The sequence below is a fragment of the Mastigoproctus giganteus genome, chromosome 3, assembly GCF_048544385.1.
Source record: "Mastigoproctus giganteus isolate SK-2022 chromosome 3, ASM4854438v1, whole genome shotgun sequence".
Classification (NCBI taxonomy): Eukaryota; Metazoa; Arthropoda; class Arachnida; order Uropygi; family Thelyphonidae; genus Mastigoproctus; species Mastigoproctus giganteus.
The window spans coordinates 121,342,253-121,359,318 of record NC_143577.1 but is presented as its reverse complement, the minus strand read 5'-3'; the positions used below and the strand labels follow the sequence as shown (position 1 = coordinate 121,359,318).

At 40.4% G+C, this 17,066-nt stretch overlaps 1 protein-coding gene across 1 annotated transcript in view; it reads right to left on the bottom strand.

Annotated features, from left to right (window-relative positions):
* The window catches only part of LOC150088255 (intermembrane lipid transfer protein VPS13A-like), a 3,009,916-nt gene that overhangs the window by 2,980,206 nt on the left and 12,644 nt on the right, over positions 1–17,066 (bottom strand). The gene's annotated exons all lie outside the window — the stretch shown is intronic.

The window sequence follows — 17,066 nt, the reverse complement described above, 5'->3', positions numbered from 1 at the left end:
TCTACCTGCCAGTAAAGGCAGGCCCTAATAACATGCCAATAGGCCTGAGTTAGAAAAAATTAATAGAAAATGTGGACATGTGTATATGTAAAGGGCGGCTCCTAGAACGTTTGTTCAACTCCGCCTCGTATCTCTGTGAAGAACAGTACAAATGGGCCAGATATGTGTGTGACGTCGGTTTGTGTGTATTATGTGTGTGTTCTGTTGTTCTGTTCTGGCCGCTTGGCTACCCAGAAGCATCAGTCACCTGGACAGATGATTCTGGGTACTCGTCCACACCACGGGAAGGTGGGCCAGTCCATGTAAAGCACGTACTGTCTCAAGAGAGACTCTGACCCACCTGGTGTTGTCAGAAGGTAGGCCAGGATCCTCTGGGGGCCCATTCCAGAGGGAAAAAAAAAACGATCACCCATGGTGCTGGATTTTTAACCGAAATTATTAAAATAAAACATTTATAAGAATAAATAAATAAATAATAAAAAAATAATAATAAAATAAATCAAAAAATAAATAAATAAATAAAATAAAATAAAAAATAAGTAAAATGGAAGACGGTAGTGGTGCTGCTATAAAAAAAAAGGCAAATAAATTAGTAAAATTATCATAATATATAATTGCATAAAAGAAAGAAAGTGATGCTACTAAAAAAAAAAAAAAGGAAAAAAGCATTTAATTTTGTCTGCAGGCCGAGGAAAAATTTCATTTCTTGAGGATTTGAGTTTATATATTATTAAAGGAGATCTAACCAGCTATGCATCAGCAGGACCATTGTGCTGCATTCTGTTGAGATCTGTCGCCACTGAACGCCTTCGAAGAAATACGCCTTCGGCGAAAGCCTGAAGAATCTGATATGACTCCGAGCTTTGAAGCAGAAACGACTCCTGTCCTGGTTGAAAATTAATAAGTGCTTGTTTGAAGAGGAAGTCTGAGATCGTCATACAGGGAGCAATGAAACAAGATGTGATCCCAACTCTCTGGTGATTCACACGAACAGAGGTCTGTTTGTGATAAATTGAACCTAAAAAGATTCTGGTTCATCGATACATTCCTGTTAACAGGTAGGACATGAATATGTCCATGCAGAACCACAATCGAACACGTTTATCAAGGAGAAATGAAACTTGTGGTATAAATTTTCTCGTTGTTGCACCAACGGGAGCTGTATCTCATCGAGACTGCCAGATGTTAACTAACCCGTTCCACAGTCTCCTTTTTTCTCTTTTAGCATCATCTTGAAGGTTGATGGTTATTCCAAGAAATTCGGTCTCAATCTGCTTTTTCAGTCAGTATAAAAATCCTCTATAAGTAACTTGCAAATCTACTTGCAGAACTTGCAAGTCTAAAGGTAATGTACTTGCAGAACCGGCTAGTACTTGCAGCACTTGCGTCGTGACTGTCCTGCATGCCTTAACTAAACACCGCAAGATGGTTCTCTGCAATGAGGCGAGTTTTGCTTTGAAGTTTTTGAGCCGTGCCCTGTGAAACCATGCACCGGCAGCATACGTGATTAGAGGGAGGAAAACTGCATTGTAATAGATCCTTAAAGTTTTTCTGGAAAGCCCCCATTCAACACGGGACACCCTAACAATTGCACCAGTAAATCTACGTATTTTAGATGATAAGTTTGTCAAGTGAGGAATAAAATTGAAACTGGAATCAATTACCACTCCTAGAACCTTTGTACTCTTTAACTATGGGAAGCCGAATGTTGTTGATCTTGACCAACGGAGGACGAAAGATATCCAACTTTGATCCAAGAATCATCATCTTTGTTTTTGACAAGCAGATTTTAAACTTATTGGACAGAGTCCAATCGTAGAGATCCCGGAGAACAAAATTTGCGGTAGTTTCGAGATCGACCCTAGAGTTACCTTTTACCAAGATGGTGAGATCGTCTGCATACGCTATTATTTTGACGTTATCGAGAGATCGGGAGAGCCACTGCTGCAGCACCATGTTCCATGTAAAGGACCCAATATAGAGCCCTGTGGGCACCCTCTAGATACTGATCTTGATACTTAGCTATGTTTAGCCTTGACTATTATGGTTCTATTGGCAAAGTAATTACGGATTAAAAGGTAAAGATGGTTGTAGCGCCTAGCCGATCGCAGACGCACCAGGACGCTCTCCCACCAAAGAGAGTCGAAGGCGCCTTCGAAGTCGATGAAAACGGCCAGGATATATTTATGTACCGAGTTTTGAACTGAAGAGACAAAGTCCACAAAAGCATCCTCGCAGGAACGTCCGGGACAGAACCCATATTGACTCCTTGAAAGCAGATCCTGTTCTACCAGTAGGGTATTCAATCTGATGGCCATTAGTCGCTCTAGCAATTTACCCAAATTAACCAGCAGAGCGATCGACCTGTATGATCTAGCCGCTCCAGAAGGCTTATCCGGCTTTCTGATCAACTTAAATAGAGCGACTTTCCAAATTTCGGAAAAGTTACTTCCTGAAGGCATCTGTTGAATAGGTTTAGAAAAACATAAGGTTTTAATTTCAAGACTCTGATAAAAATGTTTTCTACAAGATCTAGATCTAGTCCTGGGCACTTCTGAACATTAACTTTATGCGAGACAGCCTGCAGTTCAACCAACGTAAAAGGTTCGGTGGTTGTTGAGGACACATAAAATTCATTGTCTGGTCGGATTTTAGAATGAACAGCTAACTCTGAGGTAGCATCATCCAACGGAAAAAGAGCATCTAAGATTGCATTTGCAGATTTCATGCCAGTTCAGTGTTTCCACGGAGTCCGCCACAATTGAGCCAAATATGTTAGAACCAGAGGTTTTTCCCTCTTCAATCTTGTATAGAAGATCCCGAGGGTTAGCATTTCCAGAGGTGTAAACGAAATTCGTTCACGTTTCACGCTTTCGAGAGGCAATGGCCTTCACGTAGCTTTTCCTCAAGGAAGAATACTGCTGGTAAAAACGATTAACGTCGGCTTGGGGCCAGTCTCTATGCCTTTGGTAGTACCTACGGGCTCGATGAACTTCCCTTCTTAACTGGGATAACTCCTGCGTCTAACCATGAACACGTCTTCTGATTAACCCTCTTTTTCCTAGAAGACTTATATGACGCTTTTATTATAGCATTTTGAATATGGTTCACTTGATGAGAAACAGGTGAGGTTTCAAAAGAAGCAATTTTCTGTTCGTCAAGGTCCAGAAGAATGGAAGAGTCAAAAGCATTCATTGCAGTCAATATTTTTGATGGAACATCTTATTAATTCTGGCTGTAAGAAAGAGTGTAAAGATGGAACGGCAGAATCAGGGGAAAGCATATAAAAGATGACTCTATGGTCACTGGTGCACCACTCCGTATACGCAGTCCAATCAGTAAGCAGCAAATCGAAGTGAGAGTTTGTCATCGTTATATCTATATTAAATTCTCCTGCATAACTTGAGAAAGTATGAGGGGGATTAGGCATGTTGTGAATTAAAACACAATGATTAATTATGAACTGCTCCAAGAGAAGGCCACGTGCATCTGTAGAAGAGCTGTGCCAAAAGTTTGATTTTGCGTTGACGCCCGATTAGATTAATATATTGCTATTCAGTCCCAAAGTATTTATCACAGTCTCGAGGTAAGCAAGAGAGTGATTAAAGTCTTCCGATGGAGGGCAGTAGAGAGAAATTAAGTAAAAATTCATTACTGAGTGTGTGACAAGAACGCAGGTAGAGAACTGAGTGCAAAATCCATGAAGAACCGTGATGTCTAAAGAGTCATTAAGAATTAATATACAAGATTGGGGATTCTGGTCAACGGGTTGCATTATTCTCATTTTTAACGAGTAACCCAGGATTTTAGACTGTGGTCCAGACTGGAAGCGTGAAAATAAGGCGCTTGTATAGCGACAATGTCAATACAATTTGTCTCGGCAGAAAGCCTATTCTCGTCAGCTACTGCCCGAGATCGCTGCCCGTTTATCTGCATAATCCTCAGACGGTCTTTCTCCCTCACAGACGAAACTGGCGTAGAACCGTTTAGAGAGGTAGTGTTGTTTACATTATGTAGAGAGTGATGAGTCAAATTACTCATAAGTGGTCCTTATTCTTGCGGTTTCGAATGCTCTTTTATATATTCAGGACATTCACTGTCCTTTACAGAATGGCTGTACTCCCGTTTACGTCGCTTGCAGTTTGCGCAGCAAGCCGCCTCTTCCTTATGAGGGCACTCAGAGAAATCATGACCACTGCGGGCACAGTGACCGCACGAAGGGAATTCGTGGGAACAAAACTGTGTAGCGTGCCCATGTCCTAAGCAGAGGTAACACTTGGTTACAATTGTAAACCTACGGAATTTGGAGAACTCCAAGATAAGAAAATCCTTTCTTGCGACAGAAGGCGTTTGTACATTCTTGGCGGGAAGCTTATTACCCAATTCACAAGTGACGACGATCTTGCACGGGTAGTAAATCTGAGAGCGATTTCATGTTTACATTCCTCTAAGGAAAATCCATTGCCAGCCAAGTTTTTCACATGAAGATTTTCGATTATTTCTTCTTTAGTTAAATCTTTTGGAATGTTGTAAAGAAGCAAAGACGGGCTTCCCGTGCGAGGGCGACCGAGAGAGACGCCAGCCGAAGTAAGAGACTCAGAAGCAGATAAATTTTCTAAGTCTGTATTGAGGGTCTTAGTAACGAGATGTTTAACTTCGCCACTTGTTTTGCACCCACTGGTGTCTGAAGCTCGAAGAATAATAACATTATTAGTTTTAACTTTCGGTTGTCCAGTCTTTTGTACCGAAATTCGAACAGTGTCTGCATATGATCTAGGAACAGGAGAAGCAGGTAGTAACCCAGAATGATTAGGTTCTGAACATGACAGGTGTGGCTCCCTTATCAGCTGAGAATCGATAACCTCGGATCCCATCAGATCCTTTGATTTCTCTCGTCTGGCCGCATCTCAGTTCATTACAAAGGCCGGGCAGGTATTTATAATCCTATCAAGGAGATCTGTTCTGTTTTGTACCTCCTCATTAAGTACCTTTAGTTTTTCGTTTTCAATGAGAAGTGACATTGTCACGGTTTCCAAATTATGCCACTTTTCTCTTAGGATGTTACCAGCTGTTTTAATAATCTTGTTTCCCTCTTGGGAGAGAAACCCAGAAAAATCATTGTGCAGTTTCGATATGGTTCCCAGAATGACAGGTGCGTCCATTTCATTTAGCTTTGTTTGTAAGTTCAATTCACCTTCGGAGTCTATATCCAGCTTGTCATTCGTTGGCTCCCCCTTTGCGATATCACTATCCAACTCTGACTGTATATTTTTAGCCAGTGTTTTTTGCGTTGCAGAGTCCTACAATTAGCCATCCAATTCCATCTGTTCAGCGGAAAGAGATTTCTGACGAAACGTTTCATCTTGCGAAGGCTCAGAATCATCCGATCTCTCGAGGTCAACTTGTGGATTTAATAACCCAGAACTTTCAGCCGTAGATACTGACGAAAGAAACTCCTCAGTATTAGGAAGTTGTTTGTCATCCATGTGTAGGTTTAAGCGGGTTAAAGAAAACACACGAACTAAATGCAGTTTAGTTATATCCGCTTCAGATGTCTTTCAGCTAAAGTTTGTCCCTTAAGGCACACAAAAGGCCACAGAGTCCTAAAATATCTCACAGCAAAGCAACTTATTGCCTGTGAGAATGACAGAAGAAAAGTACAGTTGGGGTGGGGAGGGTTTAATCCCTAACTTTGTCGCCACATGACGTTGTCCTTGGCCTTGTAAGCAACGTATTGTCTTAAGCGACTATTGCTGCATTCCGCTGCCCAGTCAACTATAGGCTGACTGTTCATTAAAACAAAACGCCAAAGCATACATGCCTAAAAATTAAATGTTAACATATTACCTGTCCAGGATTCCTTTAGCGGACTCTATATCCAGAATCCGGTCATCATAAGCTCTCTGTCAATATGTAATTCGTGCATAATCCTTTCAGGTTTACTTTAATATTTGAATATTTTAGCGGAGCACTGAATTTAATAACTCACTGTTCACCGCCACCTAGTGTAAACAATTTAATAGAAAAGTAATAATTTAATAGAAAGTAATTTAATAGAAAAGTAATAATTTACTTTTTGCCGACCGGGCTAGTCGGGTGGGTAACGTGCCTGCCTGGCAACCCAAAGGCCGTGGGTTTCAATCCCGCCTCGGCCTTGGATATTATAACGGTGCCGTACTCTCCGGTTGGACTTCACGGCAACGATACACGAAGGAAGCAGGAAAAAACTGGTTCCTTCGTGTATTGCTCACGTCATACGATTAAAAAAAAAAACAGTAAAGGACTAAGTACCAAACCCCGTAGGACCCTATTCATAACATCCATGACGAACAGTGGCCATTTATAACTCTGCTATGTCTCCTGACAACCCTTTCCGCACAACAGAAAAAAAAAAAAAAAAAAGGTAAACTGCAGCCATTATCAACCCACTGCACAATGGACGCCTCCTCAACAATTCATGCTGAGAAAAATGGACCATAATCTGCCACGCTGGTCCAGTGCGGGTTGGCAGATTGACCGTAGTTACCAGTCAGGGGCTTGAACCCCGGTCTACTCAAAGAGCGTGTGCTACTGTGCTTCTTCTTTCCTGGTTAGCACATTTTGGCTGGACGAATTTGTTCCTCCTCGTGCGGTCACGCGTTTTGAAGCTCCGCGCTAAGAGCTAAAAGTATAGTGTTCGTAACAGTGCACCATGATGAATCAAATACCAGACGACTCCGTTTATTATCAGCGATCCAATGATGGAACTATCGTCCAACTCTCTATTACAGGTAAAATTTAATTGTCATTTTTTGTTGCATATATTTCAGACATCGCAAAAGGCTTATCATAACCACAGTAAGCCATTCCCCGAGTAAGGCTAAACTGCGTATGTAGAAATCTCACGAGGTCAAGTTTGCCACACAATAGCGCCGATTTAATCCCTCAGTTATTGAGTGGGGTAAATTCCCTAGTGGCCTCCTCCCTAACACCTAACAGCCTGCAAGTTCAAATAAATCCATTGAGCGTCGCCTTAGAAAATCGTCTTAAAGTAACTACTATTCTTAGCTTAAACTTAAAAGTCATTTCAAAGGATATTCTACGTTAACTATACTGTAGAGAAATGTGTGGAATTTAAACATGCCAAGGCCCCACTCAGCAGAATACCATATGCGCCGCAAAAAACACGTGTGCCAAAAGCCTGCGGCGCTCACCGTGCAAAGTGTCAGCTGCTCACTTAGCTTAGGGGCTTGTTGTGTTTATAATCTTTCAAAATTGTCATTAGCTAAGCAAAAATCGTACTTGTGCCAATTTTAATACTGGGCAGATCGATGTAGACGACGGCATATTAGTGATAGTGCCAGCCGTCATAATGAAAATCTGGCTGATGCTGGTCCTAACAGTGAAAAGAGTATTGTAAACTTAAATGAATTTCAATATTCAATATGCCAGTCCCAAATAAACAACAGCGCTAGTCTAGATGTCTCAAGTGAAACACCCAACTCGGTTGTGGAAGCTTGCTTAGGAACCAACAAAAAATCTGACCATCGACAAGCAGATGACAAAAAACTAGATCCAGTTGTGAATGAAATAAGGCATCTACAACCACGAAATCAAGCGGGAACTGAGCATAGTTCGGAACGTGACACTTTGTTTAGCCCTTCCAAACTTTGAAGGTCGCCCGCTGGAGGAAGCATGTCTCTTCCCTGAAAGCATTGGGCATTTAACCTTCCTGATAAAACGTCTAGGGGAGCAAACTGAAGATCTCAGGGATGAAGTTTTCATTATGCGAGAACAAAATAAAACCGTCAAGCATATGATAACAGACCTCTTTGACTTATATAAGTCTAACCACAACCTTGAAAAGAAGTGATTAGCAAATCCCAAGCACCTCATCCAAATGGTTGAGACTAACGAACTGTCACAAAGAGAGAGCCAGCATCACCTCGAAAATGAGAAAGGACAAGTGAGCCTATCAAAGGTTAACGATCGACTACACAATACTTCTTCCAGAAAAGAACGCCCCATCTCTTACATAATTGCCTATGTCCTGACCACCTAGCACAACTCTCAGGGTACCTTAGCCGGTCGGAACGAGTACTTAGGGAGCTGACGTTACAACTCCAGACCAAACTTAGTAATCTGACTAAAGAAAACCAACATTTAAGATCCTAAACCAAGTAATTTTAGACAAACTAAATGACGTAGAAACACAACTGCATGACTTCAAGCAATTTGTTAGTGAAATGGGAATTCCAACAAGTCAACATTCACTAATAGAACCAATATCAAACCATCCTTACCCCAATGAACCTCAAGAGCCCACTCTGGATAGTATGCCTACTACCACTGAGTTTCTACTCCATGTAAACGAAGGAGAGAATGCAAACGAATGTGCCGAACTTCAAAAAAAAAAAAAACAACATGCAAACAACAACTTGTTAAACAAAATTCCTACTCCACTAGGCTGCCATGTTCGCGAAGACGTGATTCACCAGGTTCCCCAGCAGTGACTGAAGCATCATGTACAAGAGGAATTATAGTCCCCACCCAGACCTCTGTAAACCCTTAAACAAGCATAACTGATTCGACTTTAATTGAGTGTCCCACATTTACGGAGACAGTTCAAATTCCTCTAGTCGAAAACCAAGGTAAAAAATTTAAGCATGTCCCATCTAAATCTAGTCTCTCAAAGCGAATTACTAATGTATCAGTTGATATAAACCTCCCAATGATTACTCAGGCAAGAAGACTAGGAGTAGAATTTTTTTTTAGGGGTAGAATTTTTTTCAGCCTGGACTGTACTTGTTAACAGGAGAGATTGCTTCTACAGGGATGGGATACACTTAAATAGAAAGGGTGCAAGAATTTTTGCTGATGCTGTCGAGGCAGTGTTAGGTGGGTCGGAAAACTGCTAGTTGGGGGGGGATACAAGGACTAATACATTAACAGTAGCCACTGGCAGAGGTGGAAGTGATTCTTGCACTGCTTCTATTCAAATGAGCAGAAGTCTGAAAAACAAGATGCAGGATATTTCAGGGACTGCTGGTAGTCATTGCGTTACAAGTAAACACATGGGTTGTGTTAGGGTAGCTAAGAATAGAAACAGGTGAATGTATACCTGCGTGTACACCAATGCTAGGAGTTTGGTAAATAAATTTGATGAATTTGAGGTATTGCTCAAAACATCAAAGGCAGATATTGTTGGGATATCAGAGACGTGGTGTCACACAGATATAAGTAATGCGGAACTGGAATTTGGGGAATACAATGTATATAGAAAGGATAGACAGGACAGGAGGGGAGGAGGGGTTATGCTATTAATTAAGAAACACATAAAGTCAAAGGAAGTGAAGCCAGTTGACATCGATGGACAGGGCAGTGTCGAGTCAGTTTGGTGTGACATAAGCATAGGGAAATCAAAATTGAGAGTAGGAGTGTGCTATAGGCCTAATGACTCTGATGAGCATAATAATATATTGTACAGGGAATTAGAGTGGGCCAGTAAATCACAGAGTCTTATAATGGGGGATTTTAATTTCCCAGATATTGACTGGAATTTGTGGGTTGGTCACTCGCACACTAGCAAGGCTTTTGTGGATTTATTGGATGATTGTTTTCTACATCAGCATGTTCGTGAGGCAACAAGAGGGAGCAATACTCTTGATCTGATTATCAGCAGTGATTCTTCATGCATTAAGAACCTGTAGATAAATGAACCACTAGGTGGCAGTGATCACAGTGTGTTGAAGTGGGATTTACTCAAGGAGGTAACTACCATCAGAGGTAAAGGGAAGGGTTTTTGTTTTCGTAAAGGCGACTATGATGGTCTGAGACAGTATTTAAATTCTATACAGTGGGACCAACTGATGATGTTACCAACAGCAAACTCAAAATGGGAAGCATTCTTAGTTGGTATGTAAAGCCTGGTAGCCACTAATCTTGGTGGCTACCAGGCTTTACATACCAACTAAGAAATATTGTTCAAGGTTTAGGCCTAAATGGTTGTCAGATGGACTAATGAGACATGTGGCAGAGAAGAAAAATGCATGGGATACATACAAATTAATGGGTGACATGGAAGCCTATGATAGATATAAGTTGGTCTGTAACCAAGTCACAAAGGAGATTAGGCAGGCAAAGGCAGACTACGAAAAATCCTTGGCAAAGGATGCAAAGAAAAACAGAAAGGAGTTCTTTACATACTTGAACTCGAGAAGGAAAGGGATGAATCAGATTGGTCCACTGGATATTGATGGTTCAACAGTTGAGGATCCTGCTCAGGTGGCTAACAATCTAAACGAGTATTTTGCATCTACATTCACGCATGAGGAGTTATTCAGGAAGGAGAATGATGTAGGTAAAGTAAACTTTGGCAGTGAGCTGGATGATTTTGTAATAACTGAGAGGAAAGTGGAGGAGAGATTGTTGAGGATAAACATAAAAAAGGCACCTGGGGTGGATGGGATCTATCCAGTTATATTAAAGGAGGCAGCAAAGGAAGTATGCAAACCCCTAGCCATAATTATGAGAGCTTCTTTGGACTCAGGGGAGGTACCCATAGACTGGAGATGTGCAAATGTAACCCCAATTCACAAAGGAGGATCAAAGGCTGACACAAGTAATTATAGACCTGTTAGTTTAACTTCTGTTCCAGGTAAATTAATGGAAGCACTGGTTAAAGAAGCACTGCAGGATCATCTAGACAAGAATTCAGTTATAGCTCAGACGCAGCATGGTTTTGTTAAGGGCAGGTCTTGCCTGACCAATTTGATTGGATACTATGATGTAGTCACAAAAGAACTGGATGCAGGGAATAACTTTCATATTATATATTTGGATCTTAGAAAGGCTTTTGATACTGTTGCACATGGAAGACTGCTGCACAAATTGGAGCAGTGTGGCATTGGAGGCAAATTGCTGCTATGGATAAGGGGATGGTTGAGTGGCAGAAGACAGAGAGTGGTAATCAATGGACACTGCTCAACGTGGACTAATGTTATTAGTGGAGTTCCTCAAGGTTCAGTGTTGGGTCCATTGTTGTTTTCGGTGTTTATGAATGATATTGATGATGGGATATCAAGTTTAATGTCTAAGTTTGCAGATGATACAAAGGTTGGCAGGGTCGTTAAGGACACTACTGACGCTATGCTGCTGCAACAGGATCTGGAAAGGTTGAACAGATGGGCTGAGAGGTGGCAAATGAAGTTTAACATTGACAAATGTAAAGTACTACATATGGGTAACAGTAACCCCAGAGCAATGTATCAACTCTGCGGTACTACACTGACAGTGGTGGAGAATGAAAAGGACCTGGGGGTAATTGTGCAGGCAGATATGAAGTTCTCTGAGCAGTGCAGACGAGCTGCAAGAGTAGCTCATGGTGTCTTGTCAATGATATACAGGAATTTTTCTAGCAGGGATAAGGAGGTGATTATTCCCTTGTATAAGGCAATGGTGAGGATAAGGCAATAAGCCACATCTTGAGTACTGTATACAGGTCTGGAGGCCTCATTTCAAGAAGGATGTAGAGCTGCTGGAACGGGTACAGAGAAGGGCAACAAGATTAGTAAATGGAACAAAGGGTTGCTCTTACGAAGAAAGGCTTACGTTTTGCAAATTACAGAGTCTGGAGACTAGGCACCGGCGAGGTGATCTGATAGAGGTGTATAAGGCTTTGAATGGTTTAAGCATGCTCAATGCCAATGGGATTCTTCATCTTTCTCAGAATAATCACCTCAGAGGGCATAAATTCAAATTGAGGAAGGACGGATGTCGGATAGATGTGCGGAAATTTGCCTTTGGCCAGAGGGTGGTTGGTTGGTGGAACCGACTTCCATCACTTGTTGTTGAAGTTGATAGCCTAAACAAATTTAAAGCTCAACTGGACAGGTATTTCGAACGAACGGAGGGGTGAAATGGGAGAGGGTTTTTTTTTTTTTTTTTTTTTTGGCTGATGCTGAATAAGCTTGCTTTCTTGCATCATATGCCTCTACTAATGCTAATGCTAATGCTAAAGACTGGCAGACATATACCATATATCAGCTGTTAGCACTAGAGAAAGGATCTTCGTATCCAGACTGGGCCCTGAGACAAGAACAGAGAGTATTAAAAGTCTCTTTTTTGATGGAATATGGGTTTGAAGTGGACGTAAAGAAATTAAGAACCAAACACCCATGCTATGCCTCCTTCCTAGTGATATATAAATCTAACGGAGTCAGAAGGCTTGTCATGAACCAGAACTGGCCTCCAGGAACACTGGTTAAGCCTTTTAAAGAAAGACGCCATGTGAGGGCGCACAGAAAAAACTTACAATCTAATCCAACTAATGGCTAGTTTGGAAACAATCAAAAACTATGCAATTGCGATATTTCCTACAAAATGTCAGGAGTCTATCTAATAAGCTCCACTCCCTCCAAAGGCTTTTATCTCTCAGAGAAACTGATCTCATCTGTTTAACGGAGACCTGGCTGACAAATGAGCGACAAATCGATATACTTCTTCAAACTACCCCTTACAAAGGTATCGGAAAGAGTAGAGGCATGGGAAGAGGAGGGGCATCCAAATATTCTTCCCAATCCAGTGTCAGGCGACAAGAGTTAAACTAAGCCAGTCTAACAACCTTGAAGCTTTGTGTGTAACACTGGCGAACAGACAAGTGAAAATACAATTCTCTTTGGTTTACCTCCTTCCTGACCATTCCGAAGTTACACGGATTGAACTCCAGACCGACCTGGTCAGTAACAAGCCTAGCCCCTACTCAACAAACTGTTGTAGGTGGAGACTTCAATGCGCCAGTCCCAAGACATGTAAATGGTCTACAAGACTTAACATTAACCTTGAATTCTTTAGACCTCAGGAGACATATCACACAGCCAACGAGAAAAGGTTAAGCTTTAGACCTAGTATTCCACAACTGTAATAACATACCCAACCCTTTCTTATTCTCATCAGATCACTCACCTATCACCTGTACCTTCTCCATACCAACGTTATCTGGAAAGAAAATTAGAAATTACTATTCGGATACTCACTGTGATCTGATTTTTTCTCCAAAATTCCTGAAATCTGAAATAGTTATCAACAATCTCTCCACCATTGATTGGGATAATTTATCTTCACTATCTGTTGAAGAGGCAATCCAGATCCTAGCTGAGCAGTTGAGATATATCGCCACGATCGGAGCGTCTAAACAATTCAGAATTACTGAGAGAACCCAGCAGTGGTTCCATCCGATGAAAATTGCCTTTAGAAGTAAGCAGAGGGCATATAAGGAATGGTTAAAATCGAGAAGTACAGACCACGAAACCTTTAAAAGAGAGAGAGCTCGTTTCCTTCGCTTCAAGAGAGGAACACATCAACAGTATATATTATCTCAAATTACAAAATCCCAGAGAATTTTCCCAAATTGCAACAACCATCTCAACGTGGATGAAAAGTTATTTGAGGAGTGAACTCGCATACCTTTCGATCATCAAGATGCGACCACTGAAGTTTCAACCCTACCTAATGTAAACCAGAAAACTCTTTCTGACATGGATGATGTTATTATCACTAAGTAGCAGCTCATTGACGTGATAAATGGCCTGCCCAACAAAGCTACTAAAGGCCCTGACGGTATACCACTATTTATAATTAAGGTGTGCTCTGTGTACATTGTGGATCTTCTCTTAAACACCTTCCAGAAGATTCTAAAGACAAGCACCATACCGGAAATCTGGAAATCTTATATAATTTCTGGAGATCTATGTAATTTCAAAGTGAATACAATTAAGTAACTATATTTATCTATTTTATAATCATTACTATAATCATAATTATATTGTAAAGATCTGAGAATTTTTATAAAAACATTTTTATACAAATTCTCAGATCTTTACAATATAATCTAAATGTTTCATCGTCTGAGGAACTCACTTTCAAGCCCACGTCCTTTGCAACAGAAGTTATGTCACTCTTAACTACATCACTATAAAGTTTCAGATTTTGTCGGTTATCCGTATCTTGCCTATAATTCTGAGCGGATTCATGCATACATTGTATCCGTTTCTTGAATTTCTCATTCTGTATACGAAGTTGCAAAACCATGGCTTCAAGAAGATCCCATCTAGATAGTTTTCCTCTCATTTAACTCCTATTGATATCACTCTGATTGGCAAAAAGGAAATCATCCAAATCTTTGCGTAATTTAAATGTTATTTCTATAAAGCTATGAGTATTATCTCCTCCGAAATATTCTCCTCCTCAACTGCGCGAAGCAGTTTCTCTCCCCAGAAGAAGTCATGTTTTTTGACAACAGGATTAAAATTAATGTTTTCGATTCTAATTTCTTTTGAACACGATAACAAGATGCTCGCTTCAGTGTCGTTCCCAATCTCAATTTTAGCTGAAGAATTTTCATTTTCCTCAGCCAAATTCATATCACTCTGAACATTTTTCATAACTTTGTTTAATTCCTTATCCCAATCATTTTTAGGCACATTGATCTTCACTTTCCTCTTATTATTTCGTCTTAAAACGGGAGACCAACTGCACGATGTACACCGTGATCCAACTGAACTTGCTTTCCTACCGTAGCATAACCACCTTTGACGACATGTTTTGATGGAATATTCAGGAGATCTAAGTGGTGTAGAAAGTTCAATGTCCTTATCATCCCTATTATCCTCACTATCCAATTCTCCTAACATGATAGCTTTACCCTTGAGAACCTCCTCCCATTCCAACATCTTCTCACCTACACCTCCAGAGACTGAGACCTCAGAAGATTCTTTGCTTTGATTCAGTGACAATTTTCCTCGAGATATACTTGGATCCTGAAATGAAATTCTAGCGTAAGCGAAGAATTTCAATTCTTCCTCAATCTACATTTGAAATTTGCAGACTTAGTGGTCTCTGTAGCAACAGTGAGATCAGACTCCTTAGCACCACTTTCAAGATTCTTAGAACCTCTAACCGCTTTCAATTCAAAGCCTCAAATTTTTTCACATGTGCCATGAACCTTGTGTGTATCTGACTCCATTTGAGGAACAGTTTTTTTTATTTATTATTATTATGAGAGGACACTAATAACCGTATAGGGGCGTTACCAGCCTTCTTCCTTCGTTAACAATGGTGGTATAGCCTTTGACTATTTAAATCTAAATTCTTTAAATTTATATATCTTTTCCGCTAAGAAGGCATTTTTTTCCAAACTTAGATGAAACTAATCAGCCAGATATAAACTTCCACCTATTTGAAGTCCCCTTCATCCATATCTGGCAGATTTTAAAAAGTAGCTCTTCAAATTTTGAAGTATCAGCGCTATGCTAAAGCACAGGCAGCTGGAACTGACAGTTAGAATAGAAAATGCTCCTACTGGCAAAACAGACTTATCATAAATCTAGCTTGAATATTACCTTTCCTTGATTATAAACCTTCAAACCAAGTAGACTTATCAGAATATATCCGTGTATCACAAAAAAATATTATATTTAGGCAACGCGAATAATTAAATTCATTTGCCGTGCTATCTTATATCTGTGAATTGCGTGTGTTCTATGGTCGATTTGTCAGTTTCTGGACGAAAAACTGCAGTTTCTGCGGGTAAAAAAACCTTGCTATCTCCGCCACGGAGTGAAAAAAGCCCATTAAAGTTCCTCGCGTCATCGACGGGATTCGAACCGGGCCTTTTCCACACCGTGTGGGGAGGACGGTGACGATACCACTGTGCTATACGCGCAGACTCTCCGTGTATCACAAAAAAAAAAAAAACCTATTATATTTAGACCACCCGAATAATTGAATTCATCTGCTGTGCTGTGTCTTATCTCTGTTAATTGCGTGTGTTCTATAGTCAATTTGTCTGTTTGCTGGAAAAAAAACCCCAGCTCTTGGGGAAAAAACCTTGCTATCTACGCCTGAGACCGACTAACTCAGCCACGGAGTGAAAATATCCGTGTATCACATGTGGACATGTGTATATGTAAAGGGCGGCTCCTAGAACATTTGTTCAACTTCGCCTCGTATCTCTGTGAAGAACAGTATCACTACAAATGGGCCAGATGTGTGTGTGTGTGTGTGTGTGTGTGTGTGTGTGTGTGTGTGTGTGTGTGTGTGTGTGTGTGTGTGTGTGTGTGTGTGTGTGTGTGTTCTGTTCTGGCCTCATGGCTACCCAGAAGCATCAGTCACCTGGACAGATGATTCTGGGTACTCGTCCACACCACTGGAAGGTGGGCAAGTCCATGTAAAGCACGTACTGTCTAAAGAGAGACTCTAAACCACCTGATGTTGCCAGAAGGTAGGCTAGGATCCTCTGGGAGCTCATTCCAGAGGGAAAAAAAAAAAAAAAAAATCACTTATGGTGCTGGATATGGGAACAAAATGAATAAAAATGAAGCAGAAGAAAATGAAATAAAACATGTATAATAAAAATAATACAAAAAAATAATAATAATAAATAAATAAATATAAATAATTAAAAAATAAATAATGATAATAAATAAATAAAAATAAGTAAAATGGAAGAAGGTAGTGGTGCTGTTAAAAAAAATAATAAATAAATAGTAAACAAAAAGAAAAGAAAGAAAAAAGTGGTGCTCATAAAAAAATTAATTTAATAAATAAACAAATAAAAGAAGGTAGCGCTGCTCCTAAAAAAAAAGAAATAAATTATAATGATAAAAAATACATAAAAGAAAGAAAGTAGTGATGCTACCAAAAAAAAAAAAAAAAAAAAACACAGAAAGAAAGCACTCAATTTTATCTGCAGGCCGAGGAAAAATGTCGCCTCTTTGATCCAAGAGCTGGAAAAATTCCAGCCCTGCTGATCTAGCTATGTATCAGCAGGGCCATTGTGCTCAATTCTGTTTAGATCTGTCGACGCTGAACGACTTCAAAGAAATACGCATTGAGCGAAAGCCTAAAGAATCAGATATGACTCCGAGCTTTGAAGCAGAGACGACTCCTGCCCTGGTTGAAAATTAGTAAGTGCATGAAGAGGAATTCTGAGATCGTCATACAGGGAGCAATGATATAAGATGTGATCCCAACTCTCTGGTGATCCACACGAACAGAGGTCTGTTTGTGATAAATTGAACCTAAAAAGA